At 50.1% G+C, this 21,466-nt stretch overlaps 1 protein-coding gene across 1 annotated transcript in view; it reads left to right on the plus strand.

Annotated features, from left to right (window-relative positions):
- The window catches only part of P2RY11 (purinergic receptor P2Y11), a 67,706-nt gene that overhangs the window by 31,762 nt on the left and 14,478 nt on the right, over positions 1–21,466 (plus strand). The window contains exon 2 of the mRNA XM_075346489.1: positions 19,438–19,625. The gene's annotated coding sequence lies outside the window, so the exon portion shown is untranslated. The remainder of the gene's footprint in view (positions 1–19,437; positions 19,626–21,466) is intronic.

The following is a 21,466-nucleotide window of genomic DNA, read 5'->3' on the forward strand; positions in this document are numbered from 1 at the left end:
CCCCTGGCTGACCCAGGGGAAGAAAAGTCCTCTGAGAGCCATGACTTGTTCATCTTGGTTCTTTTAGAGACACAGCGAGGGGACTCCAACCACAGTCTCCCTCGTTGCCACTAACTGGGCCACACACACCCCACTTGACTGGCATCGGTTGACCCCCCCTTTTGACAAAGAAAAAGATGCTTTTCATGAAGCACTCTCAAAAATACGCGTGCCTTTCCCGTCCCCTGGCTGACCCAGGGGAAGAAAAGTCCTCTGAGAGCCATGACTTGTTCATCTTGGTTCTTTTAGAGACACAGCGAGGGGACTCCAACCACAGTCTCCCTCGTTGCCACTAACTGGGCCACACACACCCCACTTGACTGGCATCGGTTGAGCCCCCTTTTGAAAAAGAAAAAGATGCTTTGCATGAAGCACTCTCAAAAATACGCGTGCCTTTCCCGTCCCCTGGCTGACCCAGGGGAAGAAAAGTCCTCTGAGAGCCATGACTTGTTCATCTTGGTTCTTTTAGAGACACAGCGAGGGGACTCCAACCACAGTCTCCCTCGTTGCCACTAACTGGGCCACACACACCCCACTTGACTGGCATCGGTTGAGCCCCCTTTTGAAAAAGAAAAAGATGCTTTGCATGAAGCACTCTCAAAAATACGCGTGCCTTTCCCGTCCCCTGGCTGACCCAGGGGAAGAAAAGTCCTCTGAGAGCCATGACTTGTTCATCTTGGTTCTTTTAGAGACACAGCGAGGGGACTCCAACCACAGTCTCCCTCGTTGCCACTAACTGGGCCACACACACCCCACTTGACTGGCATCGGTTGAGCCCCCCTTTTGACAAAGAAAAAGATGCTTTGCATGAAGCACTCTCAAAAATACGCGTGCCTTTCGCCTCCCCTGGCTGACCCAGGGGAAGAAAAGTCCTCTGAGAGCCAGGTCCACATTGTCAGTGGACAGACACGTGTGCTTATCTGCCAGCAGACCCCCAGCAGCACTGAAGACAGGTTCCGAGAGAACGCTGGCTGCAGGACACGACAAGATCCTCAAGGCGTACGTGGCGAGCTCAGGCAATTTATCCAGATTGGAAGCCTAAAATGAGCAGGGCTCAAGTTGCACAATAATGGAATCGATGTTTCTTTGCATATACTCATATATCTGTGTGTCTCCCTCTTTTTCCTTGTCCAGCTGTTTTGTTTTCACATGAGTATATGTCCTTGTCACTTTCCCATGTGTTTGTGTTATGTTGTGAGTTGTTTGTCACCTTTTGGACACCTTTCAGGGTGTTTTCTAGGTGTTTTACTGTGTTTGTGATTGCCTGCCATTGTTTCCTATGGGCTCGAGTTCGGTTCGTCGAACGTTCGACGAGCCGAACTCGAGCCAGACCCCCCGTTCGGCGAACCGCCTCGAGCCGAACCGGGACCGGTTCGCTCATCTCTAAACACAACTGAATAGAATTTTTTTTTTTAACACAATCCCCTGTACAGCACAAGACAATAAATCAGATGGCTGGCGCTGCCACCATTGCCAACATTAGAACCAAAAATGTTCAAAAACCTAACCCCGCTCTGCTTCCCTGGATTTCACTGAAGGGGCATCCTGGCATGTGCTATAGATGACCGATCCTTATGATAGTGTAGCGCCCCACAGGGCAGGTGTTTTACCCTACTCGTTGCCGGGCCGGAGGTGCAGATCCTCTGTGTCGTCACGGGGTGGACTAGCCCGGTTCCAATGCCCCGAGGTGTACAGGAAGGAGGATAGGAGGTTAGCAGGGATAGGAAGTAGTAGTTGGGAGGTTAAGAAAGTCTATTAGGATCGTGACGCCACCTGTGGTATGCGGCCAGGGATGGGGGGGGCCGTCGCTGCAGGGTCTCTCACCAGGGCAGATGTCAGGTGCAGCCGGGATGGTGTCGCTCCCCACAGGCGGAGCGGGATTACCTTGGGGAGGATCGGGGGGGTAGTAGTGGTCCCTGTTGGCGCCGCAGTGCTGGGCGATGGTGCTGGTTAAAGGAGAGGCAGAGGTAGGGGCTGCGGTTCCAAGTGTTTTTACTTACAAGTCTTTCAGACGCTGCCCGAGGTACCGTTCTCTGCCACGATGGGCTCCAGCTGATCCCGGATCCGTGAAAGGTCAAGTCCGGTATGTGTGTCAGCCTGTGAGGTCTCTCCTGTATCGGACCCCTGTTGCATGAAGCACTTGAGGGTCTCGGTGTCAGTAAAGTGTGTCCCGTTCTGTATGCTGTTAGCGCGGTTCCGTTATGGAGCCGGTCCTCAACCCTGGATCTTAAGTGCTATTTGCTGCAGACTCATGGGACGGGTCCGGTGACTTTCTATAGCCGCTCCCCGTGTCCCTTGCAGAGTTGGTAGACAACGTGAAGTATGCCTGCCCTAGGAATCTGTTTCCCAACAGCAACAGTCCTGTGGAAGCAGCTGACCTGCTTCTCCCCAGTGACTGTGTAGAACGCCTTGGCCCAAAGTGCTGCGCGCCGCACATCTGCTCTGCTTTGTGTCTGAAGCTGAACTCCACTGTTTTGGTGTGTTGTGTGTTCTGCGCTATTGCCCCCAGTTGCTGTCACTGGCTGGTTCACTACTCTCCCTTGTTGAACAGCTTCTAGCTTCCCAGGTGTAGAAGAAAGTTCACAGAGCAGATTACATGGGATAACAAGCTCTTTACTCTTTGGAACATGAGGTAATAATATGCACAGTCATACAGCATTGCATCAGGAAAAGAATGCGAAACCAGGAAGAAAAAACAAAAGATTTTTTACAATACAAACTTTACACAACATCATCATCTACTGTTAGGTCAGCATAAAGTCCTCCTTCACACAAACATAGAAGTCCTTGTCTGTTGCATATACCAACATCACTAGGTCAACCTGCTCTTCCCACTGTGCTCCTACCTCCCCCTGGTGGTTGCTTCTCCCTGACCCTGAGTCCCCAGTCCAGTGGATCTGGGGAGCCCCTGGTGCGGTGGCGTCCTATAAACCCACTGTTGTAGTGATTCCCTACTGTGATCCGACCCTGGCCTAGTCCCCATTGAGGAGGCCAACCCACTAACTGTATGTTTGTGTACGTGTAAACCGGCCTCGACCTTCCCAGGACCTAGGATGAGTACTACACCCTAATGGGGGTGCAGTACCCTGTGGCGCCTGAAGCCACAGGGGCGCAATAATAGGTCATTGTAATATCGGATTGGTGGGAGTTCGGTCTTCTTGTCACGATTTTTAAGAAATAGTCCAGTAAATTTGGTTTGTTTTGGCCCTAAAAAGGGGCTAGATTTACACAACCCTGGTCATATGTAGGTATTTCTGGTTGGGACGAAATCGGGGCTAAAGTGTCTAAATTGTGAACTATGAAAAAATGACTGGTATAAGGAAGCACCGCCATACGAATACAAGAAGGTGGAAGGTTTCCTACTAGTAGTAATTTTGCTAAACTGTCACTGATAGAAACCAATCACAGCGCAGATTTCAGTCTTCCAGAGCAGTTTCAGAAATGAAAGCTGAGTTGTGATTGGTTGCTAAGGGAAACAAAGAGTTTTCAGAATTAAGGCCCTGTGATTGTTGCCTCAGTCCAGGAAACTTGCACACACATAATTATTCTATCTCTGGGTCCTGTAAACCATGGAATTTCCACCCTCATCCTTCCTTATCATCCTCAGACTATAGGGTCTGGTATAGAGCCCAGAGGCCCCATCACTCCACTTTATTTATTAAGGTGTTGCCATATGTCTATATGTAAATATTCGCCATAGAAAATAATCAGGTCTCATTCCTTGTAGGTTTGGGACACAGTCCACGTCAAATCCGTGATTAAATATCTTTATTGACATGGTACAAAAACAACACAGACTGCACAATACTGGGATTATATACAAATATTATCCCGGATATACTGAGAATTCAAAGGACAGCAAAGCAAAGGACACTTTTTCTCTTCAATAAGACGTTTGATACATGATAACTTCAGAGAATGGGGTCTTGAAATGCCCAATCGGCAAAGAGCGGTGGCCCGCATGCTAGAGATGTCCAAATAAAGCTCCACATGCATCCTACAAGTATCTCTGAAATGCCCCATTGGTATAAAGTCGTGGCCCCGCATGGTAGAGATAAACTAGTACTGCACCCACCCTCCCTGAGAACAGGACTCTGAAAAACCCACCTGGCTTTGAGTGGTGGAGACTCATGCCAGAGATATACAAGTACTGCAACCCACTGATCCAGAGAACGGGACTCTGGCATGTAGGACCACAGCTTTATACCAATAGAGCATTTTACAGATAGACAAGAACTGCACCCCACTAATCCCGAGAATGGAACTCTTAAATGCAGAACCACCACTCTATACCAATAGTGCATTTTAGAGATAGACAAGTACTGCGCCCCACCGATCCTGAGAATGGGACTCTGAAATGCTCGTTGGCATAGAGTAGTGAAGATTCATGCCAGAGATATTCAAGTATTACATCCCACCGATCCTGAAAATGGGACTCTGAAATGTTGCATTGTGATAGGCAGGATCACTGCTCTGCCACAGAGAGCCGAGTAAGGCTGCACTCATAGGAGTGATAATTCTTTCCTCCGAGAGAATTGGATCGATTGGTAATAACACTTGTCTCAAACTCTGATCGGAGCACTTGTGCAAAGAAGATGGATAATATAATTTCTCATCTTTTCCATTGTCTGTGTCTACCTAAATGACATCTGAGTGCAGTACGATCTATTAAACACACCTATAGACTTGAATGGGTGCGCATGGTCCAATTTGCGGAGCCAGATGCAGAATGCAATTCGGCATGAGACACAAAAGCAGATCTGCACCGAGTGCTATCCGATAAGACATCAGGAAGCACTCAACCAAATTATATGTGAGCGAGCCTTAATCTCAACAAGACTTTGAAATGAGTTCTTCAGAGTAGAGTGATGGCCCCACATGTCAGACCACATGTCAGATATAGCCAAGTACAGCACTTGACAGATCCGGAAAATGTGACTCTGAAATGCCCCATTGGCAAAGAGTAGTGCTTGCTGCAGAGGGCTTAGTATGCACCCCACCAATGCCAAGAATGGTACACGAAATACCCTGTCCGAGTGGAGCAGTGTCTTGCTCATCAGTGATAGCCAAGTACAGGGGCCCACAGATCCCATCAGAGTAGAGTGGTTGCTGTGCATGCCAGAGATAGCTGAGTAGGGCACCCCACCGAACCAGAAGAAATAGTTCAGGAATGCCGACAAAAATAGAGTGGTGGTCAACCATAAGGTGGCAGTCACATAGAGAATGAATTGAGTTATGGTGAGCATGTTCTGCCATTTCTCCATTCCAACAGTTCAGCTCAAAGCCACGTTCTTGACATTGGTGGGAGTAAGTCACAGTGATCGGACCACAAACAATTCTCAAGGTGTCATCTATGATATAGTTATTGATAACTTTTAATGGTGGGAATAATCTACTCTTGACTACAGGACATGCCATAAATGTCCACCTGTGCATGTGCAACTCCCTTTCATCATTAGTATAGCAATGTATAAAACTCCTTATGAGTGTTTGGAGAGATAAACATCCGCAGCCACTTCTCCACTGACACTGTGTCGCCCAGGGTTATGGGGTACTCGGTCCTAGGCGGTGTATAACTGGGGAATGTCACTTTGGTGGCCGTTGTCCGGTTCCTTGCCATAGGTGCTTTTTGAAAAGGAAATATTTACAGGGGATTGTTGAATAAAGTTTATACGTGACGACACTTGCGGTGTTGCGGCTATAGGGATGGAGACGCCGCTGCACAATGTTCACTACTGGGGCTGGCGTTAGTGGCAGTCTGGATGTTAGGCCCTCTGCAAGCAGGGCCAGGCCCCAGAGGACAGGTGTTGCAGGTGAGTGTTGAAAGAAGGGAGGCCACAACGGGAGTTCGGTATAACTGGTTCTTTTTACTCACTGCGAGCTGGTAACTGGTCACCCGAGGCTGGCTGGTCTTAACCGCAGGTCCCCATAGTCCAAGTGCCGCTTTAGTGACCTGGTCGCTTCTTTCCCTGTACCTGTCTTTGGTTGGTGGGTCCCCATGGCGTAGAGCGGCTGGGGGTCCCCTCTTGGTTGTCTTCTTCAGCAGTCCGTATGACGGTAGCGTGAAACCTATGGGGTTGGAGTCTCTGGTCCTGTCCCCGGTTCTCCCTTTGCTACTGAGTCCCGAACGTCAAGGTAAGTGAGATCCTTGATGGTCCCCTCACTGTGCAGATTTTATCAGGTCTGCCTGGAGCTTTTTCCTGACCTAGGATTCTGTACCCCGTTGGTGCGAAGTTCCGGAGGTACTCCACCAGCAACTAACCGCCTGGGCCCTTAGGTCACTGTTCACTCCTGTCAATGCGTCTGCTCACTTTCACTGTCTCCGACACACTCTCCTCCACTACTCCTGCTACTACTACCACCGTGTGTCTTCTCCACTGTCTGAGTCTCCACTGTCTGCCCCTCCCACCTGGTTGTCCAGTGGACTGGATTGGCTCCACCTCTAGGCGACCATCTATTGGTCCAACCCTAGCCTGGTACCATTCTATGGGGGATAATTGGAGAAAAACAAGGATTTTGTGAGTGTTTGTGTGTTACCGGCACTGGTCCTCTGGGTCCCTAGGGAAAGGGCCCTGCATCCTGGTGGGGATGCAGTACCCTATAGCTCACTGATGGCTTCAGGGGCGCTACAACAGGAATTACAAGATGGAGGTCAGGGGAAGTCTTGTTCTAGAGATTGCTGCAGGTCTTTGACAGGACTGGTGCCAGCTCTCCCCAAAATTCAACAAGTGCCTAAAGTGCTTTGGGGGGCCCACTCTGCCCATTGGAGTGCACACTACATGTAGGAAGTGTATTACACAGCAGTTACCTGAATCCAACTGCTGTGATTGGGTTCACTCTGATCGCCGCAGTTTACCGTATTAGGCTGCTTTCACACATCCGGTTTTTGTAGTGCGGCACAATACGGCGCTTTGCAGAAAAAACGCAACCGTTTTTTTTTTGCCGCCGGTTGCGTTCTTTCCGCATAGACTTGCATTCGCGCCGTATTGTGCCGCATGGCCTTGCGTTGCATCTGTTTTTTGCCGGATGTGGCATATTTACCCCATGCGGCGGCCGGATGGAACGTTGCCTGGCACGTTTCTTGTGCGGCGAAAAAAACGCAATTTACAATGCAAGCCTATGGACGCCGGATGCGGCATCCTGCGGCAAAAACCGCATCTGGCTGCCGTATGCGTTTTTTTGCACTGCGCATGCTCAGTATCAAGCCGCATCCGTCAAAAAATGAAGAAAAAAAAGGAGCCAGCACGATCTGAAATTGGCATGCATCATATAAAAAGTGAAAATTCACAGATTTATTCCAACTGTACTATAATAAAAAAAATGAGATTTTTATCAAATAATTGATCAATTTTTTGAGCCACCCCTGCCAACGTCACGGCAAATCTCAATAGTGGGGTCCTACTCTATATTCTGTATTTCATGTGCCATGCGGCCTCCTATATAAAGTTAAAAGCAAAACCATAATGGAGCACACATACCTGTAACCTGTACAATGCAAGCCTATGGACGCCGGATGCGGCATCCTGCGGCAAAAACCGCATCCGGCTGCCGGATGCGTTTTTTTGCACTGCGCATGCTCAGTATCAAGCCGCATCCGTCAAAAAATGGACGGCCGCATGGAAAAACTTATGCAACGGATCCGTTTCTTTCGCCGCATCCGTTGCATAGGTTTTTGAGCCGCATTGCAAAAACCGGATGTGTGAAAGCAGCCTTAAGTGGGCTTTACACGAGGCGATAGATTGTGCGATATGTCGTCGGGGTCACGGTTTTCGTGACGCACATCCGGCATACCGCACAACATCGTCTCGTGTGACACCTCCTAGCGACGCAGTAACGCTCACAAATCGTGAGTCGTGTACTCGTCGCTAAGTTTCATAAAATTGTTTAATTAAAATGGCGGAGGTTGTTCATCGTTGACGTGGCATCACACGTTGCTCCGTGTGACACCATGGGAACGATGAACAGCAGCTTTACCTGCCTCCCGCGGCACCCGACGGCTTAATGGAAGGAAGGAGGTGGGCGGGATGTTTACATCCTGCTCATCTCCGCCCCTCCGCTTCTATTGGCCGCCTGCTGTGTGACGTCGCTGTGACGCCGAACGTCCCGCCCACTCCAGGAAGTGGACATTCGTCGCCCACAGCGAGGTCGTCCGGAAGGTAAGTATGTGTGACGGGGGGTAAACGAGTTTGTGCGCCATGGGCAACTAATTGCCCGTGACGCAAAAACGACGGGGGCGGGTACGATCGATTGTGCTATCACACAATCTATCGTCTCGTGTAAAGCAGGCTTTAGATGCCACCACCATCAATCATGAAAGAACATCCAAGAGGTTCAAATGGGGGAATGTGTCTCTTCCAACACCCATGGCAATCCTTCCCCGCAACATGATTGTCGGGTGCAAATGGCAGTGTCATGGCAGCTGAAAGGTCTACTAAAGACCCCATCTATGCCATGTTTGTAGACCTATATTTGCCTGTGTCTGGGCTTCAAAAGACATAGGAACATTTTCATTACACTGCAATATTACAGTATTTCAGTGCATTATACAAGTGATTACTGAGTCAAGTTCCCTTGGGGATTTGCAATTTAGTGAATACTTAAATGTAAAAAAAATGAATGGAATTAGCAGATTTAGTGTTTTTGGTCACTTTGGCCTCCCAAAAAATGGAAGAAAAAATAATTAGAAAAGCGTATTTGGCGCCCCTAAGTTTCAGTCGCCACAGAGGTACTGCACCTCAGCCAGAAGTGTGGTGCTCCATCCTGGGTAAGGAAGAGGTCATCCACCGGTATGCACACAAAACACGCAACACTCTGAATTAGCAGCTCCCCTCCGGGTCAGGGTTAGGGCTTGGTGCCATTAATCTTATGTATAGCCACCACTGGTGATGGTTCCTCCCTCCCCCTAATGCGACAGAGCTTGGGGGCGGAGTCTAGTTAGATAGGGACACTGTAGTGTCAGAGAGTCATGAAGGAGCAGTGGAGGAGTCAAAACCTGTGGTCGACCCAGGCACAAGACAGAAATGGTCCTAGAGCCCATGGGACGTGCACCATACTCCCATGGTCTCGTTCCACATACAACATATTGGAGTGAAGGGACTTGGCCACAAAACAGGGACTGGTCCCTAGACTAGAGGAGAAGAATCAACGTGCTCATATAGTAAAACCAGAGGCTAAGGACACATCTAGTACCAAAGCCAACTTTGCACACATAGGGCCAAAGGATACAGCTTCAAGCCACCTGACAGAGTCCGCGGACACCGGCTCAGGGCACTGTGTGCGTAGGCGCAGGACAGGCAGGTGGGAAGTCAGCGCAGAAAGACAACCAGGGAAGGAACATTAGAAGGGTGCACCGGTCTTGACCTTCAAACTACCCGTGATCGACTGGAGCCCATCACAGTGGAACCCAGCACTCCAAAGGCAGTTACTGACTAGTCGTGTTACCTTGGAACCTGCTACAGTGAGTAAAAACCTTGAGACTGCATCCCTGTGTTATTCTGTTATTCGCCTGTACCTTCGGCCCTACACCCCCGCTATCACCAACTACTACCCCAACAGCCCTGGGACCCAGCTCTACCTGTAGGGAGCTATTGTACCGTCCCGCGCTCGGCTGCAGCCGAGCCGCTCGGATCCGGGCTCGCGTTGGTGGGTGGCTGGAGCGCATCCGGACCTGGGGTCACTTCGCTCTCAAAGAGGATGCTGGCGCTTTTGGTGGGGGTTAGGTAGGTGCACGGCCAGAGCCGCGCTTGAGTTCTTGACTCCACCCACGGGATGTGGTGAAGGTAGACACCACCGCTGCTGTTACGGGGCACTCGGGGGAGATGTTTATGCAGCAAGTTGTTAACCCCTCCGTGGGCAGGGATGATGGCCCCGGGACCCATTGGGGATAGCTGGGTGGTGCAGGGCGGTGCACGGCCGGATGGCACTGTTGTACTCACTGTTATTGACACACACAAGTCTCTGGTAAACCAAGTTGATGGTGGTCGGTGCCCGCAGCCGGCTGCGTCTGGTCCCCCACCCGGTTCGGTGGTCTTGGCCTTTCTCCTGCACCATGTTGTGTAACTGTGGACTGCCTGCGCTTCAGCGACGGTAGTCCGCTCCCCGGCTTTGTGTATGTCGGGAGAGCCCTTTTGCCCGCAGACGCTGGCCTGTGGGATCTCTCTGCCTGTGCGGTGGCTTTCTATCCCCCTCATTGGGCTGTTGTCTTCAGTCGGGACTTGGGTGGGAAAGGACCTATAGTCCAGACCGCAATCATTTAATTAACTCAGTCCAGTGGATTCTGGACCTCGTTTCAGGGTCTGAGTACCCCCCTGTGTGCTCCGGTTTACGAGTCGGTTCCCCGGGTCGGTACCGGTGGGCCACTACCCTGTCCCAGTCCACCATGGTTTCACCGAGCCGTTTTCCCGGCTCCTGCAGGCTAAGGCCACCGTTTGCCTCCTAGCCAAAGGTGCCCGGGCTCCAACCCGGGCACCTGTCAGACTCCTTCACTCCTCACTCACTAAAACTCAACTCTGCTCTCTCTGTTTCCTGCCTCAGGCCATATGAACTCCTCGGTGGGCGTGGTCAACCACCTGGCTCCGCCCCCTGGTGTGTTCATCAAGCACTGAGAGAGGTGACTAGGTTTTAATGGTTGGCTGATGTTACCTTATTGGGGGACAGGTTTTGTGCAGGGGTCTATCTGTGACTACCTGGCTAGTCCAGGGCGTCACACTCCCCCTTGGTTAACTACAGACCGTCCGCGGGCTGTCCGACCACCACCGTTTATTTTGTAACTGAAAAAGATAAAAGTTTTAGAACATTTACAAATATAATAACATATTTACATTTTGAAGGTTTATGATTCATCACTTGATGGGAGGCATTTTGCTTAAACGTTACGGAACATTTTTATTAAATTGGGAACGGGATGGGACCGGGTCCTTCCATTTGCCCACCCAAACAAACCTAAACCTTGATGCTGCCTCTAAAAACAGGTCAGCATGCCTTTTCCCCAGTCCAGGAATCGGGTTCAGGTCCGGGTATTGCCCACACGGGCCGGGTAAAAGTTCCCTACCCGGCAGTCTCTCAGAGGCCCCACGTCCAGGGGACCCCTGGTCCGGAAGGCAGTCACCGGTCTGCATGGTGACGGGACCTCGACCTCCTCTGCCGCAGGCCCTTCCTCCAACCAGCCTCTCCGGAGACCGTAGGACGGGAAAGGTGGTCCGGGACTATTTACAAACCCAAAAGTTATTGGGTGGCCTGCAAGTTCTCGGACATGTTCATTTAAACGGGCAGTAATGGGGGTCAAACAGAGGGAATCAACAAAGTCCCAATGGGGATGGGCAGTATGGTAGCCAGGATCCGTTACCTTTTAATATTCTTCTTCTTCGGGACTGTATGGCGGGGGAGGGGACTGGGTGTGCCTCTGGGCACTGCGGCTTACCCTCCTCCTGACATCGAGGGCAAACCACCCCCTCTACCCGCAATGCCGGGTGTAGCTCACCAGCTCTCCAGGTCACGGTCTGGGTAACACATTGGAAGGTGGGAGTTGATGTCCCGCCGGGATACGAATATCTCCGCCTCCAGGTCTGGTTCAAAGATGAACCCCCATCCACGCTGGGGGTCAAACTGCCGGACTTGGCCTTCGTGGGTCGGGCCCCGCACCCGATAGGTGGCACTGCGAAGATTCTCCTTCTCCCTGGTGGTCAGGTCCAGCACCTCTGCCTTCTTCTTTTCCCGGGCCGCGATTTCCCGGCCCAGCAGGTGCTGCTGCTGCTCCCAAAATGGAGCGTCTACCTGCTCCCTTTGCGCGGGGCTCGGGCCCAGCTGGAGCTCCCCCGTGCCAGCTACAACCGGCACCTTCTGCACTGGGGGACTCCATTGTGACGTGGCCTGCTGTGCTGCCTTGCAGTGGCAACCCTGCGACGCCTCATCCGAGGCTTGGAACCTGGGAGAGGCCAGCTTTACCTGCTGGGCTGGCTTCCGGACAACGGCCACCTCCATCTTGGCCGGGCGGACTGCTGGGGCCTGGATCTCTTGGGCCGCGGTCACTTCCAGGACTGGCGGGTCCATACCGGGAGCGGGCATCCTCTGGAGATGGGTCTTCCAGGGAAGCAGTATTGTCGCCGGTCGGATGACTGGCCGCCATCTTGTTGCTTCCACCGGCGGGTCCTCACGGGTGGATTGAACGGGCTCCGCTGCCGGTGTCGAGGGCAGCGGATCGAGCGGAGGAGCAGCGGCAGCCGGTACGGGCAGTGAGGGAGGCAACATAGAGGGCAGGGGCAGACCGGGTCCCTCAGCCGCGTCCGCCGGTCCCTCGGGGACACAGGGGCATGGGTCGCTTACCCGCTCCTCCAAAATTGCCTTTACTTCACGTACCCACACGGACGCAGCTATCGCCTCTATCTAGGCCACCCACCGCTCCATTAGGAAGCTCACCTGGGCCTGCAGACGGCGGCACATCAGTGTCGTCCGGGCTTGCACCCACGCTGCTGTTCCAGGCGCGGGCTCCGGTGCTGCGGGCTTGCAAGGCCATGGCGCTATCGTGGGGTCCAGGAACCAGAAGTGTGGCAGGGTCCTGGAGTCCCTGCCCTTTATCAGCTCAGTCACATGCCGCTGAATCTTCACCCGCCCCCCCCTTGGTCTTTTCGCGGCACTCCCTTCTTTTGCTGGGTAGTTTCACTTTTCGACCGCGCGCTTTGCTGCACGGCCGTGTTCCCAGGGGGCGGGGCTTCGGCTTTTGCACCCTTTCTGCGGGGAAGAAGACTCTGGTGGGAATCTGCGCGCCAAAAGATGGCGGCAAGATGGCGGATTCTGAAAACTTTGCAACGGATCACCGCTGACTTCACTTCAAGGCACACTTCACTAGGTAAATGAATAGGTAAGTATCCTGTTCGTGACGCCAGAAGAGTCGATGTGTACCGCCCCGCGCTCGGCTACAGCCGAGCAGCTCGGATCCGGGCTCGTTGGTGGGTGGCTTGAGCGCTTCCGGACCTGGGGTCACTTTGCTCTGAAAGGGGATGCTGGCGCTTTTGGTGGTGGTTAGGTAGGTGCACGGCCGAAGCCGCGCTTGAGTTCGTGATGCCACCCACGGGATGTGGTGAAGGTAGACACAACCGCTGCAGTTACGGGGCACCCGGGGATGTTTATGCAGAAAGTTGTTAACCCCTCCGTGGGCAGGGATGATGGCCCTGGGACCCGTTGGGGATAGCTGGGCGGTGCGCGGCCAGATGGCACTATTGTACTCACTGTTATTGACACAAGTCTCTGGTAAACCAAGTTGATGATGGTCGGTGCCCGCAGCCGGCTGCGTCTGGTCCCCCACCCGGTTCGGTGGTCTTGGCCTTTCTCCTGCACCGTGTTGTGTAACTGTGGATTGCCTGCGCTTCAGCGACGGGAGTCCGCTCCCCTGCTTTGTGTATGTCAGGAGAGCCCTTTTGCCCGCAGACGCTGGCCCGTGGATCTCTCTGCCTGTGCGGTGGCTTTCTATCCCCCTCATTGGGCTGTTGTCTTCAGTCGGGACTTGGGTGGGAAAGGACCTATAGTCCAAACCGCAATCAGTTAATTAACTGAGTCCAGTGGATTCTGGACCTCGTTTCAGGGTCTGAGCACCCCCCTGTGTGCTCCGGTTTACGAGTCGGTTCCCCGGGTCGGTACCGGCGGGCCACTACCCTGTCCCGGTCCACCATGGTTCCACCGAGCCGTCTTCCCGGCTCCTGCAGGCTAAGGACACCGTTTGCCTCCTAGCCAAAGGTGCCCGGGCTCCAACCCCGGCACCTGTCAGACTCCTTCACTCCTCACTCACTAAAACTCCTCTGCTCTCTCTGTGTTTCCTGCCTCAGGCCCTCTGAAATCCTCGGTGGGCGTGGCCAACCGCCTGGCTCCGCCCCCTGGTGTGTTCATCAAGCACTGAGGGAGGTGACTAGGTTTTAATGGTTGGCTGATGTTACCTTATTGGGGAACAGGTGTTGTGCGGGAGTCTATCTGTGACTACCTGGCTAGTCCAGGGCGTCACACTATACCAACCAAGCTGCATCACCATCTGCCCCAACGATCCCCATCTCGCAGCGTCGGCTATCTCTGGCCGAGTACCACAGGTGGTGTCACGAGAGACTACTACTTTATTCCCTTGTATATAACCCCCCCATTTTATGACCACCGTCGGGGTCACAGAGCCGGGTCCCGCTGCCATGACATCCCCCAAAGAACAGAAGCCGCGTCCCAGTAACCCCCATGGCCCCGATGTAGACGCGTCATGTATGTACCCCAAAATGATGGTGACAAAAACTACAGTTTATACCTCAAAAACACAAGTCCTACCAAAAATGTACAAAGTTATAGTTATTGGGAGCTTGAGAGAGAAAAAAAAAAATCGAAAAGCAAAGAGGGGCTCACTGCGATGGGAATGCTCCTTTACATAGGGCTTCTTAAACATATGGAAGCTCTTTCGCTGTCACTATGATGGTTTGGCCCATATGTGAGGACCATGATTGATTTATAGAGTCTCTTTGTAGACCCTCAGACTGTGAGCCCCATTGGGGCCTGGCACAGATAAGAGGGATGATACTGTGTTATATTATCAAGGACAGAAGGTGGAGGAGGGGGTCACTGATAAAACCAATGTTATGTTTTGCCCCTTCCCCCAATGGACATCTCCTATCATACTACCTCTCCATGTTGACATCTGGTTTGTAATCAGGAGCTGTAACATGACGGGAGTAAACACTGACTGCTGGGGGAAGGGGCTCGAAAGTGAGAGTTATGTGCGGAATTTAGCCCCCTGGGGATGTCATGGCCACACCATCCCTGTATGTATATTGTTCTGTCATATTCTTATCACTTTCAAATTAAACCATTTGTGATTCAATTGCGTAAGTGGCACAATGTGGTCATAGTTAATAATGTGCCCCTTCCTGAGGATATAGAATATAATGTGCCCCACCTTGATGGCATAATGTATAATGTGCCCCATTCTGAGGGCATAATGTATAATTTGCCCCATCCTGAGGGCATAATGTATAATGTGCCCCATCCTGAGGGCATAATGTATAATGTGCCCCATCCTGAGGGCATAGTGTATAATGTGCCCCATCCTGAGCGCAGAGTGCGTAATGTGCCCCATTCTGAGGGCATAATGTATAATGTGCCCCATCCTGAGGGCATAGTGTATAATGTGCCCCATCCTGAGGGCATAGTGTATAATGTGCCCCATCCTGAGGGCATAATGTATAATGTGCCCCATCCTGAGGGCATAATGTATAATGTGCCCCATCCTGAGGGCATAATGTATAATGTGCCCCATCCTGAGGGCATAGTGTATAATGTGCACCATCCTGAGGGCATAGTGTATAATGTGCCCCATCCTGAGCGCAGAGTGCGTAATGTGCCCCATCCTGAGGGCATAGTGTATAATGTGCTCCATCCTGAGGGCATAATGTATAATGTGCCCCATCCTGAGGGCATAGTTTATAATATTCCTCATCCTGAGGGCATCGTGAATAATGTGTCCCATCCTGAGGGCATAATGTATAATGTGCCCCATTTTGAGGGCATAATGTGCCCCATCCTGAGGGCATAGTGTATAATGTGCCCCATCCTGAGGGCATAATGTATAATATGCCCCATCCTGAGGGCATAATGTATAATGTGCACCATCCTGAGGGCATAATGTATAATGTGCCCCATCCTGAGGGCATAGTGTATAATGTGCCCCATCCTGAGGGCATAGTGTATAATGTTCCTCATCCTGAGGGCATAGTGAATAATGTGCCCCATCCTGAGGGCATAATGTATAATGTGCCCCATCCTGAGGGCATAGTGTATAATGTGCCTCATCCTGAGGGCATAGTGAATAATGTGCCCCATCCTGAGGGCATAATGTATAATGTGCCCCATCCTGAGGGCATAATGTATAATGTGCCCCATCCTGAGGGCATAGTGTATAATGTGCCCCATCCTGAGGGCATAGTGTATAATGTGCCCCATCCTGAGGGCATAGTGTATAATGTTCCTCATCCTGAGGGCATAGTGAATAATGTGCCCCATCCTGAGGGCATAATGTATAATGTGCCCCATCCTGAGGGCATAGTGTATAATGTGCCCCTTCCTGAGGATATAGTGTATAATGTGCCCCATCCTGAGTGCATAGTGTATAATGTGCCTCATCCTGAGGGCATAGTGTATAATGTGCCTCATCCTGAGGGCATAGTGTATAATGTGCCCCATCCTGAAGGCAGAATGTGTAATGTGGATCATACTGAGGGTATAATAAATACTGTGCCCCACCCTAAGAGCAAATTATAAATTTTATGTGCCCCATCCTGAAGTTGTACTGTATGTTGTGCCCTATCTGGAGGGCAGAGTGTTTAATGTGCCCCATCCTGAGGGCATAGTGTATAATTTGTTCCATCCTGAGGACAGACTGTGTAATGTGTCCTATCCTGAGGATATTGTACACATAATGTGCCCTAATTCAAGCTGCAGTGTATATTGTGTCCCATCCTGAGGGCATAGTGGATAATGTTCCCCATCCTGAAAGCATAGTGTATAATATTCACCCTCCTGAAGGTGTAGTGTAAATTATGCCCCATCCTGAGCGCAGAGTGTGTAATGTGCCCCATCCCGAGGGCATAGTGTATGATGTGCTCCATCTTGAGGGTGTAGTGTATAATGTGCCCCATCCTGAGGGCATAGTGTATTGGGGAACCCCCCTGCAAAAGGGAACAAAAGATGCACAATGTGTCGCCCGGGGACCAGGGGGTACTCAGATCCGGGCCACGAGGTCACTTCTGTGGGTATCACGGTAGCGTGACCCGGTCTGTGATCCCAGGCTCCACAGTAAAAGGGGGTTTGTTAAGGGAGATTGTCCGTGACGCCACCCACGGTTGTGGTGATTGTGGACACCACCGCTGCTCTTTATGGGGATCCCGGGAGCGGTGACAGGGAGCAGCTTGGTTGTTATTTCTCCCCTCCGTGGGTAGGGGGTTGGTTGTCCCGGGGCCCGGTGATGGGGATAAGCAGGGAGCAGGGCGCAGTGCTGTGGTGCGGTGCCTGAGGGCACGGACGTACTCACAAGTAGTTCACACAGAGTCACTGGTAACTAGGAATTGCCGGTGTCCGCAGCCTTCGGTACGGGGGTGTTAGTGTCCCACACACGGTGCAGCAGCTCCTGTTCTTTCCCTGCAGCCAGGTGCCTTTCTCTCCACTCTCTTCCTCTTTCTCCTCAGCCGGGAACGGGGAATCCACTCCCCTGCAGTGATCCGGGTCACCCTAGGTACCGAGGGGCCACCGCCCTGCTCCGGCTACCTCTGGCCCCTTCCTCACTACAGCCTGTCCCGGCCCTCTCGGAGCACACTTTGCTATCAGCCTGGGAGCTACAACTCCAGGCTCCACTTCTGTCTGTCTCCCCAAACACTCTGCTCCAGCCCCTCCCCTCTGCTCTGCTTTTCTCTTACCCTGGGGGATGTGGTTTGTCCTGCTGCACCAGTGTGAGATCAGATTACCAAGGAGGATTAACTCTTTCTGTGACAACCTGGCTTTGCCAGGGCGTCACACACAACACCCCACCAGATGCAGGACAATGAATCCTACTGCAGGCCTAATTACATTAGAGTCTATGAAGGACAACTTTGATTCTGATATTTACAACCCCTCCCCCCTTCAAATTGTGTACCATAAACTGACAAGCAAGCAATTTCAAATTAAACACAACAATGAGCTACCAGTGCTGTGTGCTGTAAAAAGTCTGAATCCCTTAGAGCTGTGGGCTCCTCTCTATGTCTATTGGTCCAGTAGTGTTTAGTCTGCAGCCATATCCTGACAAATACCTTTGATTTCAACAGGCAAGGTGAAATACCTTGTTTGCCCAGTGGTGGCACTGCAGGGAAAGTGCACACTGGATAGCCTATCATGACTGAGCTTCTTATTAGGGGACACCTGGCAAAGCAAAGGAATAATGAAGCCCTCTTTTAAGATCCTAACAATTGATAAGTTTATGAAGGGCCCCACATTTTCCAGCATTCAGTACAGTTAGAAAAGCTGAATCTACCCGGCCATAGACTTGGGATATTTACTAGCTAGATACCGTGGAATTCCTCACATCGGTACGAGTTCGTAGATACCAAACATGTATAGTTTTACTTTTATCAAAGGAGTGAAAACAAAAATTCTGTAGTTTGTCCAAAAAAAGAATTGCGCTTTTGTCGCCATTTTCAGAGACCCGTAGCGTTCTTATTTTTCGGGATCTGGGGCTCGTTGATGGATTATTTTTTTGCATCTTGAGCTGCTGTTTCTAATTATACCATTTTTGGGTAGATTTGATGTTTTGATCACCTGTTATTGCATTTTATTACATTGTTGCGGCGACCAAAAATCATAGATTTGTCGTTTGGAATTTTTTTCTCGCCACGCCGTGTACCGATCAGAATAATTGATTTGATATTTTGATAGATCAGGCATTTCTGAAAGCGGCGATACCAAATATGTGTATATTTTTTTAAACTGTTTTATTTTCAATGTGGTGGAAGGGGGGTGATTTGAACTTTTATTTTTTTTTTAATATTTTTTTTTAATTTTTTGCTTTTCTGATTTACTTTTTTATTGATTTTACTAGTCCCCCTTAGGACTTTATCACTGCGCAGTCTGATCACTGATGCTGCAGCATCGCTCTGATCAGCAGAAATGCAGCATTGATGTGAGTGCCGACGCTCTGTCGGCTCTCATAGGAAATACATCTTGGTCAGGGGTCATCAGATGGCTACACATTGGCGCCCTGTGAACACGTCACAGGGCCGCCAATGGTGGCGGGGAACGGCGTGAAGTCATAAAGGATCACAAAATAGAATTTATGGAATTATATTTTTTTGATGATTAATTTAATTTAATGATTATTTTATTTATCTATTTTATTTATCTTTTTTGTACATATTATTACACTATTTATTTTATTTCTTTTCTTTTATTTATTTTCTTTTACATTATTATTATTATTATTATACTATCTATTTATTTTATTTGTTTCTTAGTTTCTTTTATTTTATATTTCTTTTATATATTTTTTTTCACATAATATTATACTGTTTATTTATTTTATGTTTTCTTGTTTTTAATTAATTTAATTTCCTATATGGTTTGTATTTCATTGTCCTATTTGGTCTGTTTTAGGTTTTCATTTTTTTTTATCATATTTTATTCAATTTTTTTATTTTTCTAGTATTGTTTTATCTTTATTTCTTGTAGATTTTATTATTCTATTTTTATGTTAGTTTTCTATAGTGTTGTGTGGTTTTCCATTTTAATATTGTACCTTTTTTTTTTTTTTAGGATTTTTAGGATTTTTTTCTCTCTAGGTTTGTACTTACATCACTTTTTGAACGAAAATAGTTATAAATGTGTAATTTGCGCTCGTTTCTGCGTGTCTGGCAGGAGGAAACTTTATGTTGTGCCCAGAAGAGGAGGGCGGGTGAGAGCACAGAGCCTGTACTGTGAGGGGGTGGAGAGGAAGCACACTCATTAACACACGAGGTGGAGGAATGTGGTATATTGAAGACCAAGGAAAGCCTAAAAGTGTAAACCAAACCTACAACTCTGTAGGAGACGTCGCCTAATCCCAGGTAAGTTGTCTTTGGTTCCATTATATGATGAGCAATGATGCCAAAGGAGGTTTTCATCAAGATAGGATTAGGCAATTGCTTAGAAAACAATTCCCTAATGTAAAATGGGTATAACGGGGAAGCTATTCTCCTTGCGGAGACTGACACACCATTCAAGCATGCCAGAGGTGAGGAGACTTTAATCCGCAATGCTCCTCTAAGGGTAACTTTAGTGATGCGTAAATGATATTGGGAAACTACAACTCTCAGCGTGCCTTGATGGCCACTTTCCGGCTGGGTTCAGACAGATTTATATCACGGTCCACAACATTCATCCATATGAACCTCATTTAAAGGGGTATTACGAGAGCGCTCAGCTATTCGCGTACCTCTCATAGGTACAATTTTCAGAGCTGGTTGCACAGCCAAAAAGTGCAAGGGGTGTCGATGAACCCCCTATCTCAATACTTGTTTACAAAAGGGGGTGCGGTACGAACCCCATGCTCTATTAGTGGCCTGTGATATAAAGGGGATTTTAAGGTTTATGGAAATAGGTTGTAATCACTGTAGAATGATTTTCAGTTTTCCTATATAATGTGTGGTTCAATGTCTCGCCATGATTTAGACCTCCGCTTGCTGTCAGTGACCGAGAATATACTTTTTCTAAACCTAATACCTCTTAACAAACCCACAGCTGTGAATAGTTTCGGGCCTTTACATAGATAGAAAAGGCCTTTGAATAAGAGCAAGAATGTTCCTATAAAACCTGTTCTGGTTTTTCTGATGTTATTCCCATTCACTGACAGCAAGTAGTGGTCTTCTCTATACACTATAGACTTGATGAAGGTAAAAGCTTTCTTGATAAGCTTATATACCCCTGACACTAGCTCCTGGTGGAGTCATGTTATCAGCGGGGCCCATGGAAGAATCACCCAGGGCCCCAGTCACTCACCTACATATGAGGCTCTTCTGGTTTTTCTCAGTATTGAAGGCAAATGACACAAAGTAGTGATCGTGCGGCAGAGAGATTCCTAGAATTTTCTGTAAGTCGTGTCATTAAGGTCTGGTTCAGAAAGACGTATTTCAGTCTGTATATGGAATGCAATCCATGGAGTGACCGGGGGTCTACTGACCCAAACTTGCAGCCTCATACGTGTCTGTAGCATCAATGCTCTGAAATTAGGTCATGGCACTGGGGTATTGCCCATAGGGAGGTCTCGGTGTTGGGGGTATTGCCTGTGGTGGGATCTCGGCGTCGGGGTATTGCCCGTGGTGGGATCTCGGCGTCGGGGTATTGGCCGTGGTGAGGTCTCGGCGTCGGGGGTCATGGCCGTGGTGAGGTCTCGGCGTCGGGGGTCATGGCCGTGGTGAGGTCTCGGCGTCGGGGGTCATGGCCGTGGTGAGGTCTCGGCGTCGGGGGTCATGGCCGTGGTGAGGTCTCGGCGTCGGGGGTCATGGCCGTGGTGAGGTCTCGGCGTCGGGGGTCATGGCCGTGGTGAGGTCTCGGCGTCGGGGGTCATGGCCGTGGTGAGGTCTCGGCGTCGGGGGTCATGGCCGTGGTGAGGTCTCGGCGTCGGGGGTCATGGCCGTGGTGAGGTCTCGGCGTCGGGGGTCATGGCCGTGGTGAGGTCTCGGCGTCGGGGGTCATGGCCGTGGTGAGGTCTCGGCGTCGGCTTAAAGGTGCGCTGTTACTTTTTTTAGCAGTCAACATCAGGAGTAGGGATGAGTGAACCCAAATGGGAAAGCTCAGGGTTCATACCGGACACCTGGAATTCAGGACTCGAGCTCCAACACAGACGTTTCATGGAAGTCTGTGTCTGAGTTCTGGTGCTGTTTGTATGATAATGAAGTTTGTTGAAAGG

This window comes from Anomaloglossus baeobatrachus, chromosome 4 (genome assembly GCF_048569485.1).
Source record: "Anomaloglossus baeobatrachus isolate aAnoBae1 chromosome 4, aAnoBae1.hap1, whole genome shotgun sequence".
In the NCBI taxonomy this organism is placed as follows: Eukaryota; Metazoa; Chordata; class Amphibia; order Anura; family Aromobatidae; genus Anomaloglossus; species Anomaloglossus baeobatrachus.